The sequence below is a fragment of the Ceratotherium simum genome, chromosome 2 (assembly GCF_057802395.1).
Source record: "Ceratotherium simum simum isolate JZ-2026a chromosome 2, ASM5780239v1, whole genome shotgun sequence".
In the NCBI taxonomy this organism is placed as follows: Eukaryota; Metazoa; Chordata; class Mammalia; order Perissodactyla; family Rhinocerotidae; genus Ceratotherium; species Ceratotherium simum.
Window position 1 is genome coordinate 54,860,327 of NC_141901.1, and position 13,869 is coordinate 54,874,195.

The 13,869-nt window shown below is 39.7% G+C and overlaps 1 protein-coding gene across 1 annotated transcript in view; it reads left to right on the forward strand.

Moving 5' to 3' along the window:
• The first annotated feature begins 2,599 nt into the window (after positions 1–2,599).
• Positions 2,600–13,869, forward strand: part of LOC101408952 (monocarboxylate transporter 1-like) — a 30,340-nt gene continuing 19,070 nt past the window's right edge. The window contains exon 1 of the mRNA XM_004420659.3: positions 2,600–2,727. The gene's annotated coding sequence lies outside the window, so the exon portion shown is untranslated. The remainder of the gene's footprint in view (positions 2,728–13,869) is intronic.

Consider the following 13,869-nt stretch of genomic DNA (forward strand, 5'->3'; position numbering starts at 1 on the left):
ATCTTAACAACATTAAATCTTCCAATACGTGAACTGGATGTCTTTCCATTTATTTAGGTTTTCTTTAATTTCTTTCACCAAATTTTGTAGTTTTCAGTGTATAAGTCTTTCAACTTTCTGTAGAAAGGAAATTAGACTCATCTAAAGAGAGTTCTTGCCTTTGTCCAAGCTCCTGGGAGGTGACTTCTAAACCTCTGCAATTTCCCAAGTGATAACAGTGTCTCTATAATTCAAGGTGGGTCCCTCAGACCAACTCTGATAGCATACATTAATGAGGTGTCTCATGGTGGGCCTATTCACAGTTTATGCTAACAAAATGACTCAGGGTAGGGGCTGGCAATATCAGAAAGACCAATCATGTGATTGAAGAATAAGGGCTTTGTGTCACATGATAACAGCCCAACATCCATGGAGGGGAGGGGGCAGCTGGAGATTTGAGTTCAATCACATGGGCGATGACTCATGCCAAATAATGAAGCCTCAACAAAATGCTGGACACCAGGGCTTGAGCAACCTTCCCTGGTTGGCAAAACTCCTTGAGCATCTTCCTACATGATAGCTGGGAGGAGGTAACAGCATCCAGGACTCCACAGGGAGAGGACAAACAGAACTTCGAATTTGGAACGCTCCCAGATTTGGCCTTACGGCCAGATGGTCTGAAGTGAGGGTGGCCCTGGAGACCCCAAACTTGTAGCTGGTGTCTGAAGTAAGGGCAGTTTTATAGGCACTGTTTCCTCAGACTGTACAGTTGCCTAAACTCTTTGCAACCTCCTTAATTAAATCTATCCTTAGGTATCTTATTCTTTTGGATGCTATTGTAAATGGAATTGTTTTCTTAATTTTCTTTTCTATTTATTTGTTTTTAACAAATACATATTCAGAACTTGCTATATGCTACGCTCTGTTCAAGGGCTTCAACACTACTTTTATTACCATAACAACCCTAATTAGGTACTTTGTTTTTTGGAAATTAGGCAATCTGGCTCCTGAATCCATATTCTGAACCCACCATATTGCTGTTTTATAAGCCTTCTTTAGAAGTTTCCTGGGAATCACCTTGTTCTACCTCTTTCCACTGCCCTTATAAATTCATGCCAACTCTGTCTCCCTAACTCAACTCTCTACCATCTACCGTGACTGCTGCTGCCACCCTAACAATCCTAAGCACTGCTGTTCTAAGTCCTGGCCACCCCAACGACCTGAAGTGCCCTCCTTCTCTGTATTTATCAAAGGTAAAAAGCAGTTATTGCTCATAAGCAGTACTTGGCCATAGATTCTACACCCTCTTTTACTAACACATTGAACTGATTGAAAACTTGGCTGTGAAACAAGAGGCAGAGTGGGTGATAGGAAAGCACATGAGACCCCTCAGGACCTGATTCCCCAAACCCCACTTGTCCTCAATCTCAGATTCTTCATTTGCAAAACAAAAACTTAAGGCCTACTCACAGGGTTGTTGCAAGAATTAATTGTGTGTGTGTGTGTGTGTGTGTGTGTGTCCGGTGGGGTTGAGAGGTAGGACAGAGTCCTGGCATGCTGCAACTGCTCAACTAATGTTGGCTCATTTGTACCTCAGTCTCCTCAAAGAACTTGTAATTTCTTGGAAGACAGGGGCCTTGACATACTTTTTTGGTCTTTCTTAAAAGTCATTTGGTCTTTCTTAAAAGTCAAGATTATTTAATAACTTTAACAGATACACTTTGGTATCTGGACTTGCTCAAGAGCCTACAGCGACTCTTCTGATAAAATCAAGCTCTGACATCAGACTTCAAATGCTGGCTATTGCTAGCTCTGTGACCTCCGGCAAGTTGCTTAACCTCTCTGAGCCTCTCAGGTCCTTTATTTGTAAAATGTCAATAGTACCTGCTTCACAGGGCTGTGAGGATTCAGGTGAATTGCTTAGCATGTAATCAGTCCCCCCGAAACTGCTAGCTATAATTATATCCTGTTCCACACATTTAGCGTCCAAAAAAATTTGGCCTCTCTGCATTCTCATTTCTCCATGTCCTCCCCCTTGGAATCATTCTCGCCACCCTCTGACCTGCTCTTCTTTCCCAATTTCTATGTTTAATAATACGTACTAGTCATCAAAGCCCACAGGCAAGTTCCCTATTTCTCTTCGCAAAATCACCCAAAGCGCCTATGAGGTCGGTTCCATTAGTGTTGTCACTTCAGAGAATAGAAAACAGGCCCGGAGGGCTTGAGTGACTTCTCTAAGGTCAGTGAACTCAAGCGGCGAGACCACAATTCCGAGGCGCCCGCGTCCATTCAAACCCTGCCCAGTCCCTCCACTTCCACTCGCTTCCCGGCTCCTCCGCGCGCCCATCGCCCCCCACACCTGAGTCAGGCCCCAGGGGGCACGCCCCATCTGTCCTTCGCGGCTTTTCCCTTTTCTCCGCCAGAAACTGAGGCTGACGGCGTCGTTGGTGTCGCGCACACGTGGAAGTCACCGCGATATTGCGGGGGAACGTGTGGCGGGACCTGGAGCCGAAGCCCGCGGTCGTGTGGGGGCCGCTCGTTGGAGGGTGGGGGCGACGGCCGGGAGGGCGGACTCCGCCCCTTCTGCGCATGCTCGGCCCCGCTGGGTATATATGAGGCAGCGGCGCCCACTACCCAAAAGAGTTTGGAGAGCTCCCGCGGCGTGAGCTGGGTGGTCCCGAGGGAGCTGAGCTCCGCTCCGCGCCCCCGCGTCACGCACGCGGTCGGCACCGCGAGCCGCGCATAACGGTTAGTGGGGTAACGCCCGGCGGCGGCGCGCTCCCGCGGTGCCCTCGCTGCCTCGGCCGGGTCGGAGGGAGCCCCGGGGAGAGGACACCGTGGTCTCCGGGAGAGGGAGGCGGCTCGGCGGGGGCAGCCGCGGAGCCTGGAGCGGCTGGTGAAGGAGGTTCCGGCAGGTGTGCCGGCCACCGGCTCGGGGAGAGAGACGGGGTCGTGCTGACCTGGGGGAAATCGCTTCATCCCCACCGGGGATGCTTTTGATCTGGAAGAATAATGACCTGGGCTGTAAAATCAAACAGGGTTGATTAACCTCATGCCTCCAGGTTCTCTTGGCCAGGTTGTGCCTCAGCGGAAGGTGATGTGGGGCAGGAGGTTTTTGGTTTTTGGTTTTGTGACGTGCCACCCGCAACCTTCTAATCTTGAAGCTCTATTTGTTCCTCTTCCTTTAATTCATCCAGACAAACTGAATTCTCCCCCGTTCTTGATTCTCCGTGATTTGCTCTGCCCGCAGAAATTCCCTTTTCTCCTGCTCGGATCCTACCGGTCCGTGTTCTCCGTTGTATTTTTTGTATTATGTGAACTTTTACTCTAGTTGTATTATTTTTGCTTACTTTCTCTCCTCTATTGTAAGCTTCGTTAAGGTGGTGACTATCTTTGTAGTTCCCATAACATAGTTAAATGGAACAGTGTGTCTTGAGCAACTCTTTGGGTAATTACTGTGACCCGTGGAGTACTCCTTTCTTGTGGATCCAGTCATGTCAGTTACATTACTTAAATTAGCCCCAAACCTTGTCTTGAGTGACTCACTCTAAGATGCAGGCCTTTGTCGTGTCAGTTGCAATAACCCTTTAGAGGTGGATGACTCTCAGATTTGGGATGCTGGCTCTGCAGATTAGAAATGCACGTGTGTACCTCCCTCTATTATGGTTGCACAAGGCTGATGTTTGTAGTTGTCATGTAGAAAACAGATGCTGTTGTTTTTTTAGGAAAGTGAAATAGGTTGTTGAAACTACTGTAAGTACTGTAAAGGAAGTGATTTTTATCTTAATGACAATATATTCTAGGACTTATATTGTCAACATTTAAAAACTCTTAAATTTAACCTATAATTGTATTTTGAGGTAACAAAATTTCCTTTCTGATACTGCTTTAGCGTCCAAAAATGCCCTCTAAAACAATTTTGGAAATAACCATTTATCTGTGTTTAGTGTGAGTAATGTTTATGCTAGACAAACAATACTCAGTTTATTAGTCTTTTGTGGGTTAACAGGTCCTTGACAAAAACAAAATAACTTTATTCCTTCTTTAAAGTAATGGGCTCAGATGTAGCAGTAATAGTGATGTTCAGACTCATTCATGGAATGTTGAACAATTATGTATACAGGAAGAACTAGAAGGAGACAAATTTAAGGGTCTCAAATTTGAGATGAAAACTTGCAGGATGATCAGTAGAACTTTGAAATAAAATGTGGTCTTTAGTCATCAAAACCTGTGATATATTTTTACATACAGCTATAAACTTTAAAACTGTTAAACTATGAATTTAATTATAATGTTAAATATTTCTGAGTAGTTCCATTCATACTTCTTTTTTTCTCCAAGAAAAGGAGAAATGACTTTTTCTTCTGTTTTCCTCTCTGTGACTAATTTTCCCAACTTGGCCTCTAAGAACTGGGTGTGAAGTGGATGCTAGTACTAGCATTTCTATTCAAAAGGGGTAATGTGGATGACCATAACCCTAACTCCATATGTGTTATTTTAAAGAAGCCAGTACCTTTCTGCTTCAAACTCTGGGATGAAAATCAGTCATATATTAATAAAATAGTATATTTAGGTTTTGATTTGGAGAGTCTTCTTTGGGCTGCTGTAGAAAACAGTGTTTATAGATTATATTCTAGATTGTAATGTGGAATTCTACCAAACAAAACTTCTGTATAGTATAAAAGACTTTGAAGGACACGGTCTCTAGCTTCCTTTAGAAGTTAGTTCTTACTTCACTGTTACTTCAGACTCTTATGTCCTTTTGAAAATGTGAAAAAAAAAGGGTCTGTATTTAGAAATCATGCCAAAATAAATTTCAAATAACAAAGACAGGAATTTGTTAATTTGGCAGAATTGTGTTGAGTCCATGTCAGGATTTTGAATTTTTTTAATTCATATTTTTTTCTTTTGGATGCTTGTATTCTATTCACTTTTTTTCCTGAATCTGTTTTAAGACACTTGCAGTTTTAAATATAATTTGAAACTGTAAAATGAAGTTTTTAATACAAGACAGTGTTACTTTTAAGACTGTGATGAGACAGTTCTTGGTGACCAAAAACTGTGACTTTAAAAACAAATTGTGAGAAATACTAACTGGCAACTAAATGCAAAATTTAATCACATCCAGCATATATTATATTAGCTGTTCTAAGTGAAACTGAATGTATCAAATGACTCTGCTGTGATTGAGTGTGTATGTAAATTTAAGCATAAATATTTTGAGATGAATTACCTTGTTTTTTCACTCTTAAATCAGAGGAAAAACTTGTAAAATTCATGCCCTGGAGCATTTCTATTTAACATAATCTTAGAACCCAGGTTGTTTTCCTTTGAACTAAGATGTAATGGCTTCTATAATTCAAATGGAAATTTTAGAAAGCTTTGACTTGGAAATATTTTTGTTATCCTGCCTTCAGCATAGGTAGCTGAAATGCTCTAGGACAAGTAATCTTCACTTTCAAATGGTAGTCTAGTCTAGGGAATTATTTTGCAAATATTCAGTTTCATATGCACCCTGAGTTTAAAATGATCTCTCCTAGGAGATGACCTGGTGGCATAGTGGTTAAGTTTGAGCGCTCCGCTTCGGAGGCCTGGGGTTCGCAGGTTCGGATCCTGGGCTCGGACCTATGCACCACCCATCAAGCCATGCTGTGATGGCATTCCACATACAAAAAATAGAGGAAGATGGGCACAGATGTTAGCTCAGGGCAAAACTTCCTCAGCAAAAAGAAGAGGATTGGCAACGGATGTTAGCTCAGAGCTAGTCTTCCTCACACACACAAAAAACTCTCCTGGGAAGAGAGTGGATGCCTCAGGACTTCTTTACACAAATCCCCTCTCCTTCTTTACACAAATCCCCTCTCCTTCTTTACAAAAGAAAGGCTACCTTATTCAACCCGGTTCTTACTCTGGTGTACTACCCCAATGTATAAAAATCTTTGGGGAACAATCCAAACAAAGGGAAAAATCCAGAATGCATAGCCCCAGAGAGAGAAATTTTTAAGGGGACAGGACCATATTTCACCCAGACAACAAACTTCTGCCTTCTCTGATTGTCTTCTATCAATGTTAGAATTGGAGAGAGAGTAGGTTGTAACAGGAATGTTTATATACTCACTGCTTTGAATTCAAATGAAGCCAGACCTTTTCTGATAATGAGGACTGTCCAGTTAGGTTATATAGTGGCCATTTTCTATAAACTGAATGAGCCAAGTTCCAAGGTTTTGACAATGATATATTTAAAGCACATATAACACAATGGATAATATGCCAGAAATTACATATTTGCAACTATTTATACATTTTAGTAGTCAATGTGTAAGGAGGTACATATTTTCCCAAGTTCTTTTTGGGACAAACCAGTTGAAGACTTGGAAGTCACTTGTACATACACCTAGTTCCCTTCAAAGTAAATCTAAGATACTAGGTTAAGAGAAGATAGAATGGTATAAATTAGGACTTTAGATCATCTAGTATTTTGCTTCATTTTTTTTTCTGCCTCACACCAAATGTGAAACTTATAAAAGACCATAGTTGTGAAAGAAAATTAATTTGGTAGCTCTGTCTAAAAAGACCCTAGGCAAAGGATATTATGAGATGTGACACTGTTTTACAGAGCAAAAACAGAAACCAAGCTAGAGAGCAAGTTCCTGCATCAGAACCAACTGTTGCCAACAAAGACCTTTACCAAAGATGAACTATGCTTTGGGAGATCAGGGCCCAGTGGCATTGGGGAAACTTTGAAATGGCTCCTATACCAATCATATCTCTTCTGTAGGGGAAATGAACAATATGTTTTGTATTCTCTCAAGGACTTTCGCTTGTCCTTGTTTGCTCCATCAATGAATGGGAATGGGTGGAAAATTATATTTCTAAAAATTTCATGGCATAATCTTACCCCTTCTGATGAATAGTCAAAATAATTGAGGGAAATCTCTGAAGGAGATGAATCTGTAATTGCTATTAGGCTCTAGAGCAGTGATGACCTTCTGATTTGATTCCATCAATTTCTGGGCTAGACCAGCTACTTGGAAATTTCTTAATGTTAAGAGAAGATGTCTGGGCCATTTGTCCCAAATCACTTTAGAGGACTTCAAGCAATCTGATTGTGTCTGAGCTCCTGCAAACAGAGCTATCCCAGTGGAACTTGCTGGCCCTGGTCATATCTCAGTCCTGTTTCTCTAGCCAGAGGCCCTGGGGAAGTGTGGGGCAAGGCCAGAGACTCTGAAGGAACACTGTGGAAGAAGTCTCAAATCCTTTTGGAGGAACAGGAGCAATCTGAAAAGTTTGCCCAGGCTTCTGCTTTTTGTGATGGCATTGCCCGTATGTATGCATGTGTGTGTGAGTGTGTGTGTTTAAATGAGATTACAAAATAAAGTAACATTTCTTAGAATCTGTTTACATGTGTACATTTTATTGGGGATGACTAGTTCTGTAGGAGAATCTTTCATATCTTGTTTTTAATTGACAATCTAAAATAGATAAAACATTTTCTGGGTATTTTGGATGACCATCCTTCTAAAAGGAAAGTACTATGTATTTGTATTTGATTAAAAGCAATGCAGATGCCAAATGGTATGGATTTAATTGTGCAAGTTAGTGAAGAATATGGAAGCATACTTAATATGTAAATAATGGGTTTACACAAATGTAGATCAGATGATTTTATGGTGTACTTTAAACACTGTAAAAACAAATTTTATATTAGTTTAAATATAAAAAAGTATATAGTGGGATAGGCATATTCACTATGACAGCATTAATCTGGTTATAGCAAAATATTCATCTTATAAATTAATGTTCATTTGCAGTGATTTTGTTTAGTATTACTATATCTAATATATACATTTGTAAGTAGCATTACTGTTAAAATAATTTGTCAAGCCAGTAGTTCATGAGAATTTTTATCCTTCCTCTTTAAAAAAGGGTCTGTACATTAAAGCACATGTGTTTCAGAACCCAGACTCACTTGGGTTTGGATTGGGCTCTGCTGTTTAACAGCTTGAGGCACCTCTTCATCAATAAAATGGGGCTTCATTTAATTTTACAATATAAGTGCCTACTATCGGCCAGAACCTATTCTGGATAATGGAACTATATCATTGTACACAATAGATATGGTCTCCGCTCAAGAGAGCATACACAGTTTAGTGGGAAAGACAGGCAAACAAATTATACTACAATGTAGCTGTTATGATAGAGTGGACATGTAGCAGAGATGCCAAGCTTACCCCTAGCAGTTCAGGAAAATGAGACCTGAAGGACAAATAGCAGTGAGTCAAGTGATGGGAGAGCCAGTACTAGGCACAAGGAACAGAAATGTGCAAAAGGCAGAAGATGAGAGAGCCTGGCACTTTGAAGAACTTCAAGTACTCCATTGGGGCTGGAGCATAGTATGTGATGGAAGTCAGGAAGAAATAAAGTTGGAGTGGTAAGCAAAGGTGGATTAGAATAGATTTTGAATGTTTGTTAAGAAATTATTCTGAGGGTGATATATTTGGCATCATAGAAGAGTTTTAAGAAAAGGAGCAAAAGTACCAGGCTTTACTTTCAGATCACTTAGGCTGCAATGTGGAGAATGAAATAGGGAGACAGAAAGGTGGAAGGTAGGGAAACTAATTAGGAACCTATTGCATCAGCCCATGGAGATGGTAACCTGATCTAAGGTATAGTGGCTGTGAGGGTGGAGAGGAAGATAAATTCAGGAGCTATTCAGATTGGTCAGATTATGGAGTATGAAGGTAAAGGAGAGAAGGGTGACTCCCAGGTTCTGGATTGGCTAGTAATTTGAGCTGGAAATATGCGATTGAGTCATCTCACATCGATGATAATGAAGCCACTGGAGTAGTTGAGCTCTGAGTCTGCAGAGTGTTAATTTAGGATGGCGTGTGTGTAGTGTATGTTTAAGGCCTTCCCCGCATCCATTCTTCCTTCTGGCCAGATCACCCTCCTCTTTAATTTACATGTCAGATATTTGTTGAGTATCTATTATTACCTGCCAAAGAGCTAGGGATATATCATTGTAAAAAGTCCCTGCTTTCATGCAGCTTACTTTTTGGTGTGGGGAGACTGACAACAATAAGAGGTAACACAGTCTAGCAGTTAAGAGCACAAACTTGGGAGCCATTCTGATTAGGTTTGAATCTAAGATCTGTCATCGTTTGAGCAAGTGACTTAAGCTTTCTGTTCCCCAATTTGCCAAACTCTAAATTGGGAATAGTAATAGTACTTACTGCATAGGGCTGTTGAGATCATTAAGTTAATTAATCAAGTAAAGTGCTTAATCTAATGCCTGCTACAGAGAAAGCAACATATGAGCATTTGTTGTTATTTAGATAGTCTTTTAGTTAGATGCTATGGAGAAAAATAAAGTAAAGCAAGGAGTGGGAAGTGGGAGACTAATCTAGGATTGATCTAGGATGGTCCAGAAAAGCTTCTCCGATATGGGAACATTTGAACAAAGACTTAATTGAAGTGATATCTGGGTTAACAAAATTCCAGGCAGAGATAACAGTAAATTCAGAAACCTAAAGGGCAGGTGTGCTTGACATCCTTAAAGATAGTAAGAAGGCCAGTGTAGCTGGAGTGGTATGAGCCAGGAGGGACAAAGGTAGGAAATGAAGTAAGGATAAATTATGTAGAGCCTTTGTAGCATTTAAAAACTTTGGGTTTCCATTCTATGCATTCTGTGACTAGACCTCAAGCTTCAGAAGTAGGTGTGTGACTTAGATCCAGCCAATCAAGGCTTACACAGTGATTAGCCCTGATTGAACCATGTACTTACTCAAAGCTAATTATGTTGCCAGAGTGAATATTCTGGGAATTCTGTTGCCTGGAAAGAAGCTGGAATTGTAGTAAAAAGTGTGTAGGCTTGGAGTTACTGGCAGTCTTCTTGCCTCATTGAGTTGAGGACCTGCCTGAAAGTGGAACCAAAACAGAAGAAAGTAGATCGCAATAGGGAAATATCCCTGATCACATCGTTTGGTCCTTGGATCAAGCTGTGCCTAAAGCTAGAACTCCCACTGTAGATATCTTGGTTATATGAGCCTAAAGCATTTTCTTATAGTTCAGGTCAGATTGAGTTATGTTTTTGGTCACTTGCTGACCTAACTAATATAAAGTAGGCAAAAGAAATTCATTTGGAATCAAGCTGAAAAGAACTGAATGGCCTGCAAGAAGGGAAGAAAATCCAGATAGAAGTCAAAGAAAGGAAGCATTCTAAGAATGCATTTTCAACAATTTGAACAATGAATGATGAAATGAATTAATATTAAGGCAAGGACACAAGAATTTTGTCATACAAGGCTGATGAAAGTATCTAGCACAAAATAGATAATTAAGAAATAGTATCTATAATGGTAATAATATCTGTCATTATCTGCCATTATAAATTCCTTGGGAGCAGGAACCATATTTTAATTTATATTGCCTTTAGTAAATTAAATAAAGTTGTCACTCAAATATTTGAATTGACTTCACTCTATGCTATGCATGGCATACGTGAGCAGTAACTGGGAGGTAAGCCTGGGACCAACAGCAAAGGAAAGATGACCTTAGCCCCTATATTAAGCCAGGGTCCTGGAAGAGGCTAAAGTCATCCAGGTTCATAACGTTCCCTAGCTTCTGAGAGATGCAAATCTTTTTCTGGAAGAAAGTGCCCTCAATTTAGGCCCTTAGGTTTCTCAGACATTAAGATCAACCACCTAACCTCATAAACATTACCAAAGAACAACATGGAAAACTCGAGAAACACATCATCATTAGACGACTTCAACATACTTTTCATCCATTATTGATAAATGAAGAAGAAAATGGAAAACTATTAAAGATTTAGCAGATTTGAATAAAACTATTAAAAGTTTGATTCAACAAATAAACAATTCAAACCCAACAGCCAGAAAATGGACATTCTTTTCAAACCTACATGGAGTATTTTCAAAAATTAATGCACCAGCCCATAAATGCCAATCTCATAAAATATCAAAGAATTGAATTGTACCATACCAACCGTGTTATCTTACCACAGTGTTGTTAATTATAAGGCCATAAAACTAAACAAAAGTTTTCCTTTGGAGATTTAAAAACCTGTGAATAACTTTGGGTCAAAGAAGAAATTGCAATGGAAATATTTTAAATAGTTGGAACAAACAATAGTGAAAATACTATACGTAAAACTATGAAGTACACCGTGAAAGTGATACATAGAGGGAAATTTGTAGTCTTAAATGCTTATATTGGAAAAGAAGTAGGGCTAAAAATTAATTGGCTGAGTATCCACCTGATGTTTGAAAAAAGAACAGAATAAATTAAAAAAATGTAAGAATAAAATTGACTGTAAAGGGGCTGACCCTGTGGTGTAGCGGTTAAGTGCGTGCACTCTGCTGCTGGTGGCCTGGGTTTGGATCCTGGGCGTGCACAGATGCACCGCTTGTCAGGCCATGCTGTGGCAGCATCCCACATAAAGTGGAGGAAGATGGGCATGGATGTTAGCTCAGGGCCAGTCTTCCTCAGCAAAAAGAGGAGGATTGGCAGATGTTAGCTCAGGGCTGATCTTCCTCACACACACAAAAAAAATGACTGTAAAAATAGTAGCAGAAATCAATGAAAAAGGAGAAAAGGTACAATAAAAGATCAATAAAACTGAGAATGTTCTTTGAAGAAAACTGATAAAATAGATAAACTCCTGAGATTAAGGTGGGGGAAGAAGGCACAAATATCAATGATAAAGGGGACATAACTATAGACCCATAAAGAGATTAAAATATAAAAATTCTATGCCAATAAATTTGAAAGCTTTGACAAAATGGAAGAAGTTATAGAAAAATACCCTACAAAGACAGACTCAAAATGCAATAGAAGGAATGAATAGACCTATAATTGTTAAGGAAATTGAAGTAGATGATTGTAAATCTCCCAAAAGAAAAGTACAGTACTCAGATGGTTTTACAAGTAAATTCTACCGGACTTTCATGGAACAGATCATTCCAATTTTATATAATCTCTTCCTGAGATGAGGAAAAAAGAGAACATCTCCTAACTCACTTTATGACTCTAATATAACATTGATACTGAAATCAGAAAAGGACAGTATAAGAAAGGAAAATTATATTTCCAAATAGTGTATGGACACAGTTCAAAAGAATCCAAACACAATATTAACACCTTCAATTTAGAAATGTATCAAAAGGAGAATATATTGTGACCAAATTTGGCATATCCTAAGAATGCAAGCATGGTTTAACATGTAAAAATCTATCAATGTTATTCGCTAGTTTTACAAATGAAAGAAGAAATGTCATGTGAAGGCATTATTTAAAAAAAATAAATTCGATGGTCACTGAATTTAAAATAAATTCTAAATAAACTAGGAATAAAAATTCCTAAATCTGATAGTATATCTAACAAACTCTGGAGTAAATGCTTTTCTTGATAATGAAACATACATTACCTTTAAAATCATGAAACAAGAATGCCAACTGTTATGTGCTAAATTGTGTCACCCCAATATTCATATGTTTTAAGTCCTAACCCCCAGTACCTCAGAATGTGACTGTATTTGGAGATAGAGGCTTTACAGAGTTAATTAAGGTACAGTGAGGTTATATGGGTGGGTCCTAATCCAATATGACTAGTGTCCTTCTAAGAAGAGGAGAGATACCAGACACTTGCACACACACAGAGATGAACATGTGAACACATAGTGAGAAGGTGGCCATCTACAAGCCAAGGAGAGAGGCCTCAGAAGAAACCAAACCTGACATCTTAATCTTGGACCTCTAGCCTCCAGAACTCTGAGAAAATAAATTTCTGTTGTTTAAGCCACTCAGACTGTGGTATTTTGTTATGGCATCCCTTGCAAACTAATATACCAACTATCCCCACTTCTCTCTAACATTGTACTGGGGGTTGAACCCAGCACAATAAGATAGGGAAGAAAGGTGTAAGAAGTAGAAAGGAGGAAACCAAACTATAATAATTCCCAGGTAATATGATTGTCTATGCAGAAAACCTGAAAGAACATACTAATTAACTATTAAAAACAATGAGATGTTTGCAAATTTGCCAAATTAAAGATCAATATACAAAAATCAATTGTGGTGGTACTTCTGGAGTGGTAGAGTAAGGCCCTCAGAAAACATGCTCCTTCATAAAAGCAGTGAGAACATTGGCAAAGATTATTAAAATCAACTTTTCAGAACTTAAAATTAACCAAAGGCTTGCAATAACATAAAGAGAATATATTCAAGAAAACAGCTGAATATAAGTAAGAACAATAAGATATGTGGTGTTTTGTTTTGTTTTGTGAGGAAGATCAGCCTTGAGCTAACATCCACGCCAATCCTCCTCTTTTTGCTGAGTAAGACTGGCCCTGAGCTAACATCTATTGCCAATCCTCCTCCTTTTTTTCCCTTTTTCTCCCCAAAGCCCCAGTAGATAGTTGTATGTCATAGTTGCATGTCCTTCTTAGTTGCTGTATGTGGGATGCCGCCTCAGCGTGGCCGGACAAGTGGTGTGTCGGTGGCCGCCCGGGATCCGAACCCGGACCGCCAGTAGCGGAGTGCGTGCACTTAACTGCAAAGCCATGGGGCTGGCCCCAGATATGTGGTGTTTTAATGTGATCTATTCTTCTCTCCACAACTCTGTAGTAGGATTAAAAACAAATAACCTCACAATCACAGTAGCCATGAAAACCAGCAGCCTGGTAGCCACTGGTGGGGGCAGAATGGATTTGGAACCCTCTAAAAAGCCCCATTCTCAGAGAATGGTCATTATTTAACATGTCTGGCAGTTCCTTGGAAATCCCCACTTACAGGGCTTATCTTTAATTGACCTGATTCAGAGCTTGCTCAGTGTGCACAGCCTTTTCCCCAGGACATTTGTTGAAAACAA